At 36.4% G+C, this 19,327-nt stretch overlaps 1 pseudogene; it reads left to right on the top strand.

The window, feature by feature from the left end:
- LOC109845807 overlaps positions 1-19,327 on the top strand; it is a 40,598-nt pseudogene that overhangs the window by 19,422 nt on the left and 1,849 nt on the right.

Genomic DNA, 19,327 nt, shown 5'->3' with positions numbered 1-19,327 from the left:
TCGTTGAAAGGTTGAACCATACCTTGCTGGAGAAGGTGCGATGTATGATGATACAGAGTGGATTGTCAAGATCCTTTTGGACCGAGGCGATGGTTTATGCAAGCCATCTCGTGAATAGGTTGCTGTGCACTACGACACATGGAAAGACTCCTATGGAACGTTGGTCTGGTTCGGTAGCTAGTGACTATGAGTCGCTTCGGATATTTGGGTGTCCTGCTTATTACCATGTCAGTGATGATAAATTGAATCTGAGGGCGAGGAAAGCAGTCTTTGTGGAATTTACAGATGGAGTTAATGGCTTCAAGTTGTGGGATCCACAAGACAAGAAGATGATCATTAGCAGAGATGTCATGTTTGATGAGGCTCACATGATAGAGTCTCAGATTCCTCAGCAGTTAGAGGAAGGCCAGACTAGTGGGGTATCATAGCAGGTGGAGGAAGATGTGACTCCATAGACTTCAGATAGCACTGTATCTATTGAGACTCCTACAGAGGTGACACTAGGAGGAGATGATATGATAAACGGGCAAGTGGAGGATACAGTGGATGTTGAGACACAGGAACAGGGTCATGTTCAGGAGTCCATTGCAGCTAATAGACTAAGAAAAAATATTCATCGCCCAGCTAGATATGATGATATCATGGTTGCATATGCTTTATCAGCAGAAGTCGTTGATGATTTGGTTCCTTCCTACATTTAGGGAAGCAGACTCAAGCTCTGATTCGATTAGGTGGAGGGAAGCTATGGAGGAAGAGATGTAGTCTCTTCATAAGAATGACACTTGGGAACTTGTAAAGCTACCGAAGGATAAGAAGACTATTGGATGCAAGTGGGTACATGCAAAGAAAGAAGAATCTTCTATTGGGGACATTTGGTATAAAGCCATATTGGTTGCCAACGGGTATGCCTAGCTTGAGGGCATAGATTATAATTAGGTATTCTCACCTGTTGTAAAGCATTCATCGATAAGAATACTATTGGCGTTGGTGGCACAGCTGGATTTGGATTTGGTCTAGATGGATGTTAAGACAGCCTTTCTACATGGAGATTTAGAAGAGGAGATCTACATGACACAACCTTTAGGGTTCAAAGCTGCAGGAAAGGAAGAATTAGTATGCAAGCTGAAGAAGTCTTTTTACAAATTGAAGTAATCGCCATAACAATGGTACAAGAGATTTGATGACTTCATGATTGTCTGAGGATACACGAGAAGCCCATATGACCTGTGTGTTTACATGCACAAGCTACAGAATAGTGAGTATATTTATTTACTGTTATATGTTGACGATATGCTCATTACTTCCAGGAATACTTTAGCTATATGAAAGTTGAAAAAGGAACTGTCATCCAAATATGAGATGAAGGATCTTGGAGAAGCAAAGAGGATATTGGGTATGGAGATTGAGAGAGATAGGGTGAAGGGGAGGCTGAAGTTGACACAGAGGAGTTACCTACAAAAGATGCTGAAAAAATTCAGTTATGATGGCAATGCCAAGGTGGTGAGTACTCCATTAGCTTCCCACTTTAAGCTATCAGCTAAGATGTCACCTATTTCAGTTGAGGACCGTGAATACATGTCCAAAGTTCCATATGCCAATACGGTAGGTAGCTTGATTTATGCGATGGTGTGTACAAGAACAGATTTGTCACAGGCCGTGAGCATGGTATCTAGGTACATGCATGACCCAGAGAAGGGTCATTGGGAGGCTGTGAAGTGGATTCTATGGTATATAAAAGGTACTATAGATGTTGGTTTGGTATTCGAGAAGAATGGGAAGAATAGGCAGGATTGTATTGGTTATGTGGATTCCGATTATGCGGGGGATCTTGACAAGCGCCAGTCTACTACTGGATATGTGCTTACACTAGAAAGAGCATCGGTGTGTTGGAGATGCACACTTTAGAATACAATGGCTCTCTTCACTATGGAGGCAGAGTATATGGCATTGACTGAAGCTGTGAAGGAGGTTTTGTGGTTGCAGGGGTTATTGGATGACCTGGGGATTGTACAGGATACCATCAGGGTACATTGTGATAGCATGTCAGCTATCTATTTGGCCAAGAACCAGGTGTATCATGCTCATACAAAGCACATTGATGTCTGATTCTATTTTGTTCGAGACGTATTGGATGATGGAGACGTCAGATTAGAGCAGATGCACACAAAGGACAATCCGACAGATATGTTGACCAAAGTTTTCACTAGAGTGAAATTTAGTCATTGTTTGGAATTGTTAAGCATTCTTCGCTGTTGAGGGCCTTTGGAGGCCATGTGGTGAACTATGTGAAAGCTTGATTCCTTGGACAAGAGGATACGTAGGCAAGTCTTTATGATGCAGCCGATTTGGTGAGTAGACATCGACGTTTGGAGAATGGTCACATTCTCATTTGGTTCCTGACTTATTATGGATTGAGCTCGTTGTCGTGAATTGTTTCACTTTGTACTAGATGCAACAAGTGGGACATTTGTTTTGGTTGGTGTCGGCTCAGTTTTAGGGAAACGTTCGCTGAGGTGGAGATTTGTAGATGATCGTACCTGAGATCGAAGCTCACCTTTGATGGTGAAGTTGAGGAGGCTAAGATCGCCAGTAGAGGTCGATGGCGAAGTTGAGGAGGCGAGGAAAGTTGCATGTTCAAGATCGCAGGCAAAGTGTTTGGCGAGGTCGAGCTTGGGAGGCGAGCGGATCTCGCCTGCTGCGTGGATCGAACTCGCCTGTAGTGGATCTCACCTGTTGATGTCGCCCTCACCCATTATCTCACATGTAGCGGAGTGAACCTCGCCTGTGCGTAGTTGGAGCCAGCTGGAGCGTAGCTGGAGCGCATAGACCGACCGCCCTAGGGTATCCCTATAAAAGGGAAACCCTATTCGTGCGCGAATTAGTGAGCGCGAGAGCAGAGAGAGAAGAAGAGATTGGCGGCGATAATTTCTAGAGCTTCCGTTCTCTTTGCAGTTTGGGAAATTTCTGATTTTTATTCCCTTTTGTCCCTGTTCTTAATTACTGTTGAGAAGGGGTTGGTGAATATTAATTGGGGAAGTTATTGTAATAGAGAGAGAGTGTTTGAGCATTGATTTTAGATTAAAATCAATTGTTATTTGTTTGAGAGATCTCAAGTTTGAGATCCGCTCTCTTATATTAATTTCTTGTTATTAATAAGAAATTATTGTGCCGCTCTCGTGGACTTAGGCAGATTTTCCGAACCACGTAAAATCATTTGTCTTGCATTTGTGTTCCTTGTTTGGTTGTTGATAAGTATTCTAATCTCGTATGTATTTGTGTGCCATCAGTTCCGCTATGTACAACAGGGTGTTTGTGACACTCTTATTTAGTCCAACATTAGGAAATGAGTGGGAATTTAAGTGGCTTAAATTATTTAAGTGTAACATCGGTTAGTCGTCTTTGGCAGTAGATTGAGCCAAATAACACGTTACACTAGTTGGGTATCACAGCTTGTACCGCACCAATGGGTCCGTCAGGCCGGGGCGTGACATGGCCAATATTAGAAGCGGACATATACTAAGTTGACTGCTCAAAGCAGCTGAAATATCATATTGATAATTTTTATCGTTATGCTACAGGAATAAATGATTTGCTTTTGTAATAGGTTTATGTGGTTTAGTTCTGATATCTTCTAACTCCCTTTGTAGCCTGCTTCACCCTCTACTTTGGGAAAGGAGATGGTAAGTTTTGCTTTCAGACTAAGTGAAGTAGGGAAGACCTTTACAGAAGTGCAAATATTGGGCAAGTGTGCTGGAGCTATTGGAAACTACAATGCACATAAAGTTGCATATCCTGATATTTTGGCCAACTGTTGCAGCTGAGTTAGTGACCTCTTTGGGGTTAGGTTTCAACCCTTACGTGACACAGGCATATTTATTTACTTCTACTACTTTTCTCATTGCAAGGTTTTACCTATCTGATTCATTTCAGCTTGATGGATTTTTTTTGCGTAATTAAGTAGTGCATAGACGATTTTGATAAGGTTTTTTCTTTGTGGATGACTTGGATAGGTTTCATTAATGGGAGGAGTACTTTATTTACTTGTACTTTTTTGACACTGCTGCTTGTATTCATTGTTCTCTGCTTGAACTAGTTTACTAGTAAACAGTCCTCGTGAAGATTTAGGCAACTATACAAACTGTAAAAGTGTATAACTAATAGAGCCTCAGGATTTTCTTTAATATGAGTCTTGCAATCGACTCAGGTGACTAAAATGTAGGTTTTTTTGCCATTTCATGTTTCAAGAGTTTACAAAAGGTGATTCATATAGTATGTAGATACTATCATGTGCATGCTTGATAATAAGTAGATACACTTGCAGGTTATCCATCTATCTTGGAAATACAGTACATTTATAAATTAGCCCAACCAGTTAGTGCATAAATAATAATGGAATTGCAGCGCCAGCTAATAATTTTGTTAAGTTTGTGTTGTCTGAAAGTTACATCAATGTGGCCTATAATTGAATGACACTTGTCTTGCATGCATACTCTCTATCTGAGCCTGTTGCTTGCTCCGTATACAGATTGAGCCGCATGACTATATCGCAAAGCTTTTCAATGCAGTTGTTTAGTTTAATAACATCCTGACTGATTTTGATCGGGACATATGGAGCTATATTTCGTTAGGTTATTTTAACTAGGTAACTTTCTTATGCTTTACCACTATACCCCTAAAAATATTAGGACCTATTTTAGCTCCCAAACTTCCAATTTGGAACTAAACGATTTCCTGATAATTTTGCTTTCCAGATGACCAAGGCTGGGGAGATTCGATCTTCAACTTTGCCTCATAAAGTTAATCCTATTGATTTTGAGAATAGTGAGGGAAACTTGTGATTGGCTAATGCTATTTTATCTGCTAGCTCTCAGCTCGAAATTGCCCGTCTCTCATATGCAGGTGTGTATCATTTACTTTTCCATCTTTATTCATGGTTCATGAGGAGTACCTAATGTGAAGTTTAGTGCTATATAATAGTTCAAAAAACACGTCTTAGTGTTTCATTTTGGTAAAGTGATACTATACTTACTGCATGTGTAATCATTGACAGAGGGATTTGACCGATTCCACAGTTTTGAGGAATTTGGGTATTGGATCTGGGTATTCTCTCTTGGCATACAAAAGTGCACTACAAGGAATCCGGAAGCTTCAGGTTAGTAGTAAAATCTGTATGAGATGGTTATCACTAGAGAAATAGATATAAAGCTAGATGTGTTATTGGTAGGAAATGTGCCGCTGTCGTCGTTCTTTGCTTCATGTATGTTGTTTGTTCTGTTCTTGCTTTAACTATTACGGTTGGGCATATGTTGAATTTGAATTCGTCACTAATGCAAGATGCTAAATTCTGTGAATTACAAGATCATAGAAATGTGGATCCATTTCAAGATGAATTCTTGTCTTGCTGTCAACATAATTTCTATCCAATGTACATCCATCTAATAATATATATCATTTTACCGATGTTTAAGTTTTTTTCTATATTAGTATTTCTTTTCTAAAATTGTACTAACCATTTCCCTCAAAAATATTGTATGAACTATGTCTTTGCTATCCTTTTTAATTTCCTTTAGATCTATTATTTGGGATCCATAACTATGATATCTGGCATAATTCTTTTGAAAAAATTCTGTCTGTACGTCCGAGTAGTTGATACGAAGAAAGATACATCTAAAAGTGGCAAAGCTCCTTTTTTGCTCAATATGCTACCAACGTATAAAGACAATCCCAATGTTAACATTTAATTAGGGGTGGCAAATGGGTCGGGTTGGGTCGAGTAGGGTCATAGTTGACTCAACCCGTATAAGTGTGACGCGACTCGACCCGTTTAATAAATGAGTCAATGCGATTCGCCCGTTTATTAAATGAGTTACCCGACCCGACCCATATAACCCGAATGACCCGTTTATCAAATCTCAGTTCAATATCATGGATACTATATAGATCAAGATGAAATTCTTTTGACTCTTTCGACAATCACAAGTCAAAATATGCAATACTGCTACATAGATTGTACAAGAGATAGACCCTTTTAATAAATAATCCTAATTAAGGATTAGGTTGTCACTTATTCACAGCATTATAAATCACGGTCCCCGCCTTTTTGGTCATCACCTCACTCTGACGAACCCCCCAGTCCCTCTGATCCTCGCACGGCATAAAAGTCAAAACCGGACCGAACCTGGGCTTTAGAAAAAAACCAGCGCACTCCCAGGCTGACCTCTGACCCTTTAACACCGCAACATAGTTCCTCCTCAGATCCAGAGCTCCACTCTCGACCAGATCCCAACAGCTCTCCCCCATCGAGGTGAAGTAGTTCCCCGACAGCGACAAGTTCTCCAGCTTCTCGTAGCTCGCCAGGTCGCAGAGCACGTCGGGCACCTATTTCCTCCCCTTCTCCGACCTCCCCTTATCCCCCTTCGATCTTGTCCATACGAGTGGAACTGCGACCGATCTCAACCGTTGAAATGCTGGCTTGCTGTCGATGAGGGCCAAGACGCAGCCGACCATGCCGGAGATGCTGGACCTGGCAGGAAACTGGGGGTCGAAGGAAGAGGAGAGAGAGGAGAAGGAGGAGGATGAAGATGACGAAGTTGATCTTCATATTTGGAGTTTGCAACCCATTTAGAATTAAACGGGTTGGTATTGGGTTACACGGGTCAGTTCGGATCAACCCTAATTTACCCATCTAATAAACTGGTCAGTTCGGGTTGATCCGTTTATGACTCGACCCATATAACTCGACCCATACCCAATATAAACGGGTCGGGTCAGATCGGGATGATGGGTCGGGTCATAATTTGCCACCCCTACATTTAATGAAGTTTATTCTAAAACTTGCCCAAATTAGTTTGAAGTTTAAAACTCATTATTTTAAAGTAATAATACTTTGATTGTACATTTTTGATACAGTGCCATCAATATGTCTCATTCCAAATTACATATTTAATGGTGACATGACTCATGAAATTGCACTGCTTTGTAACTCTCTTCGTTTCTTAATTCTTTATTTCTTCTCCATCATGTGTAGGTAAATGAGTCTCGTCTCAATGAAGACCTGGACCAGGTGTGGGAGGTGCTTGCAATACTAATACAAATAGTAAGTCCTGACAGTACACTGTACTTCCCATTAGACTATTAGCGTCTATGGTTAAATCTGGAATAATACAGATATATAACAGCAAAAACTGAATAGAAAACAAAAGTATAGTAATTTAAAATTTTTCATCTCATCTACTGTGCGTTTGTGAAACGCTGTGCTTAAAGCATTATTTGGCCTACTCCGGTGCAAGGATCCCAAGGCCAAATTGCTTCTAGGAACAGCAGTCCAGTACTTTGGTGTGCACCGATCCAGTACTGTCAAGATCTCCTCGATCTATATGGCAAAGATCTCCTCGATCTATTAGGCAAAGATCTCCTCGATCTATAAGACAAAGATCTCCTCGATCTATAAGGCAAAGATCTCCTCGATCTATAAGACCTTCTCGGTCTAGGCACTGTTCCTACGAGCACAAGCTATTCTACAACATATATGTAAGGACCATGAATTTTGATACTAGTTAAAATAATTTTTTTAGTATTTTAGAATATTTAAATATGATTTTCAAAAGAGTATTTGTATTTTTCTTGAATTTCTACAATTTTCTATGATTTAAAGTCTAAGTTTTTTATTTATTTAAATGATATTAATATTTATAAATTAATTTTATGTGGTGAAAATTTATGGAATTTATCTGTTGCGTTACCGATGCTGTTACATGTCATTTTAAATAATACATTGTATTATTTTTATTATTACACATATTTTTGTATAATACGTTGTATTATTAATTACGTATTATTTGTATAATTTGCTGTATTATTTCCACTGTTATATATTATCTGTCGTATTAGTATAACTTGTACGTTTTACTGTGTACGTAATTGTCCCATAATTATTTGATTTTAAATTTAAGTAAAAATATTTTTATTATGAATTATTCTCGTTTAATTATACAATATGGGTATATTTCGACTATTTCGTACAAACTTTTGAATTAACACAACATGTGCGTTACTATTTGTTAGTTAATTTTTTAAGTACCCATAATTAATTATTTTAATTATTTAGTTAAATACCAAAACCCTAATTTGCTCTATATAAATATGTATATATGTATATGGGTTCTCTCTCTCCTCTCTCTCTTTCACGAAAAGCAGCCGCCGCCCCCATTCTTCGCTGTTGAGCTACGCCACCGCTCCCCGACGCTCCGTTGCTGATGATTGTCCGAAACCCACCCCAAGATTGCCGCGCCGACCCTCACCTCTGGCAATGACAGCTCCCCTCTCTACCTCCACGCCTTCGTCTCCTCAGCCACGAGATTCGCCATGCCCAAGATCCTTTCCTGGAGCTCCCTCCTCCCGCAGCCACAGCCTACTCCTCGTCTCTCGTTGACCCAACTTCCTATCAGCCCACCTCGCCGCAACTCGAGCCGCAGCGCCGGACGCCCCTCGCCTGACCCTGCCCAGCACTTTCAAGTCGGCCACCCCACAGGCCCAACCAAAAACGCCGTAGCCGACGCTTCAGATCTGCAGCCCCTAGCTACCTCCACCCAGCCATAAGCCCGCCATCTCTGTCAACTTTGCTGCCTTGATCCTACACCACCACCCCATTGCTGCTGCCTTCACCCTCTCTCGAGCTGCCCATTGTCACCCCCATCAACCCTCAGCCCCCTCTCTCCTCCCCGTCGAGATACCACTAGCCAACAGTCCCCGACCAGCGCCTCCCCCTCGTCCAGCACCCCTCCTTCGACGCCGACCGTTGTCGTTTCGCCCGCAGCCAGATCCGCCTCCTCAAGCTTCGCCCCAAACCAAGCCCGAGTCCGCTAGATCCGCCATGCCCCCGCGCCGGATCTGATCCCGCGCCGTCGATGTTGAATCGTTCGACGAACCCCAAAGCAAGATCCCTCTTGCTCTTCGCCTCATCAATTTAATATTTATATCTATAATGAATTATTTTGATTATTTGCTGGGATATGTATGAAATTATTGATTATTGAAATTAATAACAAAATGAAATGATCAGAGAAAAAGAAAGAATAGAAAAAGAATAACATGTTTAGGGAAGAATATCGTTTGGATAGTGCCTGAGTTGATCCGACCTGACGTGTCGACACGCGTGAGTCGATACGAAAGACGGTGTGCGACGACCGATCTTTGAGTTGACGCCGTAAGTCAACTCGAAGGGCGGCGAGACCCGACCCGACAAATCGTAGGATTTTTTGGAGTAGTGTCGACATTTCATGTGTATGATAATTACAAATTGTGATCCCTCTTATACTGTTCATGCATAACGAATTGTTCATAGTTTCTAATCATGTATTATAATCTTTATGATATGGTAATAGTCTTAATTACTTGTTGTTTCATGCTGTGATTGATAACCCTTAGTAGTTCATGACTTAGTGACCTCGTGCGTCATGAAGAGGCCTAGTGACATGTGTGGGTGTGTTGACTGAGTTTAGGTGGTGAACCAGAGATATTGTGGACCTTGGTTGTTGACTTAGAAAATGAGAAGAATTAGGATGGGAAAGTCCATGTTTATGTAATCAGATAAGACTGTTGATATATCTTCTGGGTTCGTACCGGTGGATCGGTGTCACCACTAGGATTGGTTAGTTTGTTGAGTCACAGTGGATCGGTGTCGCCACTGGGGCTCATTGGTTGGGTCAAAGTAGATCGGTGTCGCTACTTTGATTCTTGAAATTAATTGGTTGGTTGGGTCAAAGTAGATCGGTGTCGCTACTTTGGTTCATGAATCTATTTGATTGGATGCACGTGGGGGATATGCGAATAGTCAGTTATCCGATGATATGAGCATTGACTCTGTGTGAGATATGAACCGGTGACCTGTTATAAGATGACTAGTTACATGACTTGTTACTAGTGGATCGGTGTCGCCACTAGGGTTGCTTGTTGGATCAAAGTGAATCGGTGTCGTCACTTTGGTTAGGATTAATGGATTCTTGTGAGATATAGATCAGTTGTATTTCTTTCATACATAGATCGAGATTAATATTTAATTATCTACAAATTAAGACATATGGTATATACATGAGGGTTTCCTTGTTTGAATTATTTCGCTCGACGTACTACGTCTCTTGTTATAGATTTTTAAGTATTAATCTCATCTATTGTATGATCTTGTTGCTTGGATGGTTTCTGATCGCTATCTGCATGATCTTGTTACTTGGTTGATTTTTGGATTCATCTGATTATTAGTATTCCAGTTGCACGCCCCTATCGTTATTACTATCATCACATGTTCTATTTCTATTTTTGTTATCGCATTGACCATGCATATATTATCATTACCGTTATTGTATTTGTTCCTGCCTTGGGGGATCTTGCCGTGTGTATACACGCTAATGTACTCCTATTTTCTGGGTGTACGTCAGATTTAGGAGACGGACTGCCTCAGTTCGGAATCGTACAGGAGCCAGATGATTTTTAGTAGGAGAGCCTTGCAAGTGGAGTAGAAGAACAAGCTGAAGCGTAGTAGTTTTCTTCTATATTAGCTGATAAACACTAGAACTCTTTTATAGTATTTCTTTAGTTTGATGATGAATTTAGTTATTTTATTAGTACTTTTTATTATGGACTATGTATTTTATTCCTAGTTGGACCATTTTTGTAATAAGGGTATGATTGATCCATATTTTATGTCTGGGATGATTTACTATTGATGATATATCTATTCCTTATTCTGAGTTGTCTTTATATTCTTGCTATTGTGATCGGGGACCTATGACTTCGTATATTATATTTTTTGACGCTTAGCGTATTGGATTGAGAAGAAAAGAAAAGAGAAAAAAATAATAGTTTATATTTCTTCTCAATCTAATACGTCACGGGCTTGTTCACATTCCGAATCCTGAGTATTTTGGGAAGCGGGGCGTGACAGGTTTTGATGGTAGCACATGCAGGTCCCGGTCCCGGTCCAGAGTTTCCACTAGCGAGAATATAACGGACAATTTAGACGCATATCATGATTTCATCTGTGATACTATTCTTGAGCCCTTATCCTACTTTCTTGATAGATTTTGTTTCGTCCTCATCTTATCACTCTTTGACTCCAGAGTTTTCCACGGTCCTTGTCCCATCGCTTCAGGATTACCCTCTCCTTGTATAACCTCTCTTTCCCGTACTGGTCCTTATTTTATGCGTTATTATTTTTACAACTATGTTTTCTTTGATTTGACTTATATATCATTTAATTGTATTGATTTCTATATTATTTATTATATTATTTTATGTATCATACACAGTGTTATATTATGTGTTTTTCATTAAAAATATATATCATTACTTATATATTTTCAATTATTTAAATCATTTCATTAGATTTCACATATACATCGCATATCATATTTGATATTTAGATTTTTTATTGCGTTTAATTATACTTTTGTATATCTATATTGTGTATGAGTATGTTTTTTCTGTCATATCATCTATTATTTACTTATATTTAGATTATTGTATATTGTTCGTGTTTTGTAATATACTTTAATAAGTTCATGAATTTAATATTCTACATATGTATTATATTCTTATCCTTTACATTTTTAGTATATAGTTTCTTATCAGTAAGTTTTGTCTTGTTAGATTATTTTGATATGTTTGCATTGGTTTTGTTATTTTTAAGAGCTATGTAATTCTATTTTGATATTCAAGCATTTATTCATATTGTAAAGTTTGGAGTTAAGTTATTAATTATCTATATTTGTTACATTTTCTCGTATCCTGGTTATTATTCTTTCATAACTAATAAAAGATTATTCTAAATAATGTTTATGAGCATGTAAAGTATTTACTCATGGTTGTTATAGCGTATTTGTATATTTGTTGTTGTTTGCTTCGTTTTCAATATGTATTGTTTTGTCATTGAAACAAAATACATTGTATACGCGTGTTATTTTTAGTATTTATTTTATGATATTTTTAGATATTATGTCTTTTATTGTGTTATTAGTTGTTGTTCATTCTCTATTCATTATTTTCGCTTACTTGTGTTGTGCTTTACTTTTTATTCTTTTATAATTACTATTCTCTTTTCATTATAGTGTATTCACTTAGATTATTATATTTACGATGTTTTTGATTTGTAGTCATTCATTATTTCTAGTATCAACTGTGTATCTAAAATATATCGTTGTTTTATTTTACGAAATTATGCTCTTTTTATGTTTCCATTTGTTATAAATCTATTTTACCTTTCATAGTTCATGTTTTAATGTATTCCATAATTTTTGTATGTGTTAATTTATTTTTAGTTTTACACTGTCAATTTGTACATTACTTATTTGAATGCATTGAGTCCTTCAATTATGTTTTCTTTGTCAATTGGTATTTTTTATTATTTTGACTTGTGTTATTTTACATCGTGCTACTCTTCCATTTTGTTTCTTTCATTTTTGTATTGTCGTAGATCATATTATGCCAATATCGTTGTATTCTTATATTTTCTTGATTAAGTGTTGCTATTTTGCGGTGTAAGGGTGTGGAGTTATGACTTTATAGTTGTGTATACGGTTGTTACCATGTGTGCGATGTTAAGTTTTGATTTTTGTGATTTACATATTGTGTTTTAGTTACGTATTTAGTCATATTATTTTTGCAGTTGGCGTGTTTTGTGTGTTATTACATAATTTTGGTCACATTGTACTTTTCATCAATGTGTATTATGTTATCGTTATTGTTGGTTATTTATCAAGTTATATGTTTTCCTGTATGTGTTTTATGTTATTTTTAATTTAAATTTTTAGTTTAACTGTGTTATTCGGGATTACGTTGTTATTTAGTTACAGCTTTTGCATATTGTCGGCGTTTTGTTTATTAGTTGTTTTTTTCTTTTTTTCTCTTTTGTTGGATTGCGTATATTTTACTTTAATAAGTGAATTCTATTGCTTGTTCATTAACTATTTCAATTGTTGTTGTATTATACCTAGTTATTCATGTTCCTTAGTATTTCATTTTCATGCGTCCTGTTATTTTACGCTTACGAATGTGTTTTTGTTATCTGCTATTCGTTGCATGAACATGTTAAATTCTTGTTCTATATGTAAAATGTCACATCTTATATCTTACCTTACGTTGTTATTGTTTTACATTCTCCTCTGCATATGGATATAGTTCCATATCTCCGTCCTTGGGTTTTGTACATTACTTTTATATTAATTTCGAGGACGGAATTTGTTTTAAGAGGGATAGAATGTAAGGACCATGAATTTTGATACTAGTTAAAATAATTTTTTTAGTATTTTAAAATATTTAAATATGATTTTTAAAAGAGTATTTGTATTTTTCTTGAATTTTTACAATTTTCTATGATTTAAAGTCTAAGTTTTATATTTATTTAAATGATATTAATATTTATAAATTAATTTTATATGGTGAAAATTTATGGAATTTATCTGTTGCGTTACCGATGCTGTTACATGTCATTTTAAATAATACGTTGTATTATTTTTATTATTATATTTTCGTATAATACGTTGTATTATTAATTACGTATTATTTGTATAATTTGTTGTATTATTTATACTATTACATATTATCTGTCGTATTAGTATAACTTGTACGTTTTACTGTGTACGTAATTGTCCCATAATTATTTGATTTTAAATTTAAGTAAAAATATTTTTATTATGAATTATTCTCGTTTAATTATACAATATGGGTATATTTCGACTATTTCGTATCAACTGTTGAATTAACACGACACGTACGTTACTATTTGTATATAATTATTTTGTAATTAGTTAATTTTTTAAGTACCCATAATTAATTATTTTAATTATTTAGTTAAATACCAAAACCCTAATTTTCTCTATATAAATATGTATATATGTATATGGGTTCTCCTGGCCATGACAGCTCCCCTCTCTGCATCCACGCCTTCGTCTCCTCAGCCACGAGATCTGCCAGCCGAGCTCCTTCCCTGAGCTCCCCTCCTCCGGCCAGCCACCCCACCTCCTCGTCCTCTCCCGTCACCCCAACTCCTGTCCAGCCACCTCGCCGAACTCGAGCTCGAAGCCGCCGACGCCCTCGCCGTGACCCGCCAGCACTTCGTCGGCCACCCCCACAGCGCCTCCAAACCGCCGCAGCCATGCTCAGATCCGCAGCACCAGCTACCTCCACCGCCACAGCCCCCATCTCTGTCCACTTTGCCGCCTTGAGCCTACACCACCACCCCATTGCCGCTGCCTTCACCCTCTCTCGAGCTGCCTAACGTCACCCCCATCAACCCTCAGCCCCCTCTCTCCTCCCCGTCGAGATCCCACTAGCCAACAGTCCCCGACCAGCGCCTCCCCCTCGTCCAGCACCCCTCCTTCGATGCTGACCGCCGTCGTTTCGCCCGCAGCCAGATCCACCGCCTCGAGTTCCGCCCCAAGCCAAGCCCGAGTTCACCAGATCCGCCGTGCCCCCACGCCGGATCTGATCCCATGCCGTCGACGTTGAATCGTTCGACGAACCCAAAGGCAAGATCCCTCTTGCTCTTCTCCTCGTCAATTTAATATTTATATCTATGATGAATTGTTTTAATTATTTGCTGGGATATATATGAAATTATTGATTACTGAAATTAATAACAAAATGAAATGATCAGAGAAAAAGAAAGAACAGAAAAAGAATAACATGTTTAGGGAAGAATATTGTTTGGACAGTGCCTGAGTTGATCCGACCTGACGTGTTGACACACGTGAGTCGATACGAAAGACGGAGTACGATGACCGATCTTTGAGTTGACGCCGTAAGTCAACTCAAAGGGCGGTAAGACCCGACCCGACAAATCGTAGGATTTTTGGGAGTAGTGTCGACATTTCATGTGTATAATAATTACAAATTGTGATCCCTTTTATACTATTCATGCATAACGAATTGTTCATAGTTTCTAATCATGTATTATAATCTTTATGATATGGTATTAGTCTTAATTACTTGTTGTTTCATGCTGTGATTGATAACCCTTAGTAGTTCATGACTTAGTGACCTCGTGCGTCATGAATAGACCTAGTGATATGTGTGGGTGTATTGACTGAGTTTAGGTGGTGAACCAGAGCTATTGTGGACCTTGATTGTTGACTTAGAAAATGAGAAGAATTGGGATGGGAAAGTCTATGTTTATGTAATCAAATAAGACTGTTGATATATCTTCTAGGTTCGTACCGGTGGATCGGTGTCGCCACTAGGATTGGTTAGTTTGTTGAGTCACAGTGGATCGGTGTCGCCACTGGGGCTCATTGGTTGGGTCAAAGTAAATTGGTGTCGCTACTTTGATTCTTGAAATTAATTGGTTGGTTGGGTCAAAGTAGATCGGTGTCGCTACTTTGGTTCATGAATCTATTTGATTGGATGCACGTGGGGGATATGCAAATAGTCAATTATCCGATAATATGAGCATTGACTCTGTGTGAGATATGAACCGGTGATCTGTTATAGGATGACTAGTTACATGACTTGTTACTAGTGGATCGGTGTCGCCACTAGGGTTTGCTTGTTGGATCAAAGTGAATCGGTGTCGTCACTTTGGTTAGGATTTATGGATTCTTGTGAGATATAGATCAGTTGTAATTCTTTCATACATAGATCGAGATTAATATTTAATTATCTACAAATTGAGACATATGGTATATACATGAGGGTTTCCTTGTTTGAATTATTTCGCTCGACGTACTATGTATCTTGTTGTTGACTTTTAAGTATTAATCCCATCTATTGTATGATCTTGTTGCTTGGATGGTTTCTGATCGCTACCTGCATGATCTTGTTACTTGGTTGATTTTTGGATTCATCTGATTATTAGTAAACCAGTTGCACGTCTCTATCGTTATTACTATCATCACATATTCTATTTCTATTTTTATTATCGCATTGACCATGCATATATTATCATTACCGTTATTGTATTTGTTCCTTCCTTGGGGGATCTTGCCGTGTATATACACGCTGACGTAGTCCTATTTTCTGGGTGTACGTCCGATGTAGGAGACGGACAGCCTCAGTTCGGAATCGTACAGGAGCCAGATGATTTTCAGAAGGAGAGCCTTGCAAGTGGAGTAGAAGAACAAGCTGAAGCGTAGTAGTTTTCTTCTGTATTAACTGATAAACACTAGAACTCTTTTATAGTATTTCTTTAGTTTGATGATGAATTTAGTTATTTTATCAGTACTTTTTATTATGGACTATGTATTTTATTCCTAGTTGGACCGTTTTTGTAATAAGGGTATGATTGATCCATATTTTATGTCTGGGATGATTTACTATTGATGATATGTCTATTCCTTATTCTGAGTTGTCGTTATATTCTTGCTATTGTGATCGGGGACCTGTGACTTCGTATATTATATTTTTTGACGCTTAGCGTATTGGATTGAGAAGAAAAGAAAAGAGAAAAAATAATAGTTTATATTTCTTCTCAATCTAATACGTCGCGGGCTTGTTCACGTTCCGATTCCTGGGTATTTTGGGAAGCGGGGCGTGACAGGTTTTGGTGGTGGCCCATGCAGGTCCCGGTCCCGGTCCCGATCCCGAGTTTCCACTAGCGAGAATATAACGGACAATTTAGACGCATATCATGATTTCATCTGTAAGACTATTCTTGAGCCCTTATCCTACTTTCTTGATAGATTTTGTTTCATCCTCATCTTATCACTCTTTGACTCCAGAGTTTTCCACGGTCCTTGTCCCATCGCTTCACGATTACCCTCTCCTTGTATAACCTCTCTTTCCCGTACTGGTCCTTATTTTATGCGTTATTATTTTTACAACTATGTTTTCTTTGATTTGACTTATATATCATTTAATTGTATTGATTTCTATATTATTTATTATATTATTTTATGTATCATACACAATGTTATATTATGTGTTTTTCATTAAAAATATATATCATTACTTATATATTTTCAATTATTTAAATCATTTCATTAGATTTCACATATACATCGCATATCATATTTGATATTTAGATTTTTTATTGCGTTTAATTATACTTTTGTATATCTATATTGTGTATGAGTATGTTTTTTCTGTCATATCATCTATTATTTACTTATATTTAGATTATTGTATATTGTTCGTGTTTTGTAATATACTTTAATAAGTTCATGAATTTAATATTCTACATATGTATTATATTCTTATCCTTTACATTTTTAGTATATAGTTTCTTATCAGTAAGTTTTGTCTTGTTAGATTATTTTAATATGTTCGCATTGGTTTTGTTATTTTTAAGAGCTATGTAATTCTATTTTGATATTCAAGCATTTATTCATATTGTAAAGTTTGGAGTTAAGTTATTAATTATCTATATTTGTTACATTATCTCGTATCTTGGTTATTATTCTTTCATAACTAATAAAAGATTATTCTAAATAACGTTTATGAGCATGTAAAGTATTTATTCATGGTTGTTATAGCGTATTTGTATATTTGTTGTTGTTTGCTTCGTTTTCAATATGTATTGTTTTGTTATTGAAACAAAATACATTGTATACGCGTGTTATTTTTAGTATTTATTTTATGATATTTTTAGATATTATGTCTTTTATTGTGTTATTAGTTGTTGTTCATTATCTATTCATTATTTTCGCTTACTTGTGTTGTGCTTTACTTTTTATTCTTTTATAATTACTATTCTCTTTTCATTATAGTGTATTCACTTAGATTATTATATTTACGATGTTATTGATTTGTAGTCATTCATTATTTCTAGTATCAACTGTGTATCTAAAATATATCGGTGTTTTATTTTACGAAATTATGCTCTTTTTATGTTTCCATTTGTTATAAATCTATTTTACCTTTCATAGTTCATGTTTTAATGTATTCCATAATTTTTGTATGTGTTAATTTATTTTTAGTTTTATACTGTCAATTTGTACATTACTTATTTGAATGCATTGAGTCCTTCAATTATGTTTTCTTTGTCAATTGGTATTTTTTATTATTTTGACTTGTGTTATTTTACATCGTGCTACTCTTCCATTTTGTTTCTTTCATTTTTGTATTGTCGTAGATCATATTATGCCAATATCGTTGTATTCTTATATTTTCTTGATTAAGTGTTGCTATTTTGCGGTGTAAGGGTGTGGAGTTATGACTTTATAGTTGTGTATACGGTTGTTACCATGTGTGCGATGTTAAGTTTTGATTTTTGTGATTTACATATTGTGTTTTAGTTACGTATTTAGTCATATTATTTTTGCAGTTGGCGTGTTTTGTGTGTTATTACATAATTTTGCTCACATTGTACTTTTCATCAATGTGTATTATGTTATCGTTATTGTTGGTTATTTATCAAGTTATATGTTTTCCTGTATGATGTTTTCTTGTATGTGTTTTATGTTATTTTTAATTTAAGTTATTAGTTTAACTGTGTTATTCGGGATTACGTTGTTATTTAGTTACAGCTTTTGCATATTGTCGGCGTTTTGTTTGTTAGTTGTTTTTTTTCTTTTTTCTCTTTTGTTGGATTGCGTATATTTTACTTTAATAAGTGAACTCTATTGCTTGTTCACTAACTATTTTAATTGTTGTTGTATTATACCTAGTTATTCATGTTCCTTAGTATTTCATTTTCATGCGTCCTGTTATTTTACGCTTACGAATGTGTTTTTGTTATCTGCTATTCGTTGCATGAACATGTTAAATTCTTGTTCTATATGTAAAATGTCACATCTTATATCTTACCTTACGTTGTTATTGTTTTACATTCTCCTCTACATATGGATATAGTTCCGTATCTCCGTCCTTAGATTTTTGTACATTACTTTCGTATTAATTCCGAGCACGGAATTTGTTTTAAGGGTGGTAGAATGTAGGGACCATGAATTTTGATACTAGTTAAAATAATTTTTTTAGTATTTTAAAATATTTAAATATGATTTTTAAAAGAGTATTTGTATTTTTCTTGAATTTCTATAATTTTCTATGATTTAAAGTCTAAGTTTTATATTTATTTAAATGATATTAATATTTATAAATTAATTTTTTGCGTTACCGATGCTGTTACATGTCATTTTAAATAATACGTTGTATTATTTTTATTATTATATTTTCGTATAATACGTTGTATTATTAATTACGTATTATTTGTATAATTTGTTGTATTATTTCTACTGTTACATATTATCTGTCGTATTAGTATAACTTGTACGTTTTACTATGTACGTAATTGTCCCATAATTATTTGATTTTAAATTTAAGTAAAAATATTTTTATTATGAATTATTCTCGTTTAATTATACAATATGGGTATATTTCGACTATTTCGTATCAACTGTTG

This window comes from Asparagus officinalis, chromosome 6, assembly GCF_001876935.1.
Source record: "Asparagus officinalis chromosome 6, Aspof.V1, whole genome shotgun sequence".
Lineage (NCBI taxonomy): Eukaryota > Viridiplantae > Streptophyta > Magnoliopsida > Asparagales > Asparagaceae > Asparagus > Asparagus officinalis.
The sequence above is the reverse complement of the archived record's forward strand: the minus strand, read 5'-3'. Positions and strand labels throughout refer to the sequence as shown.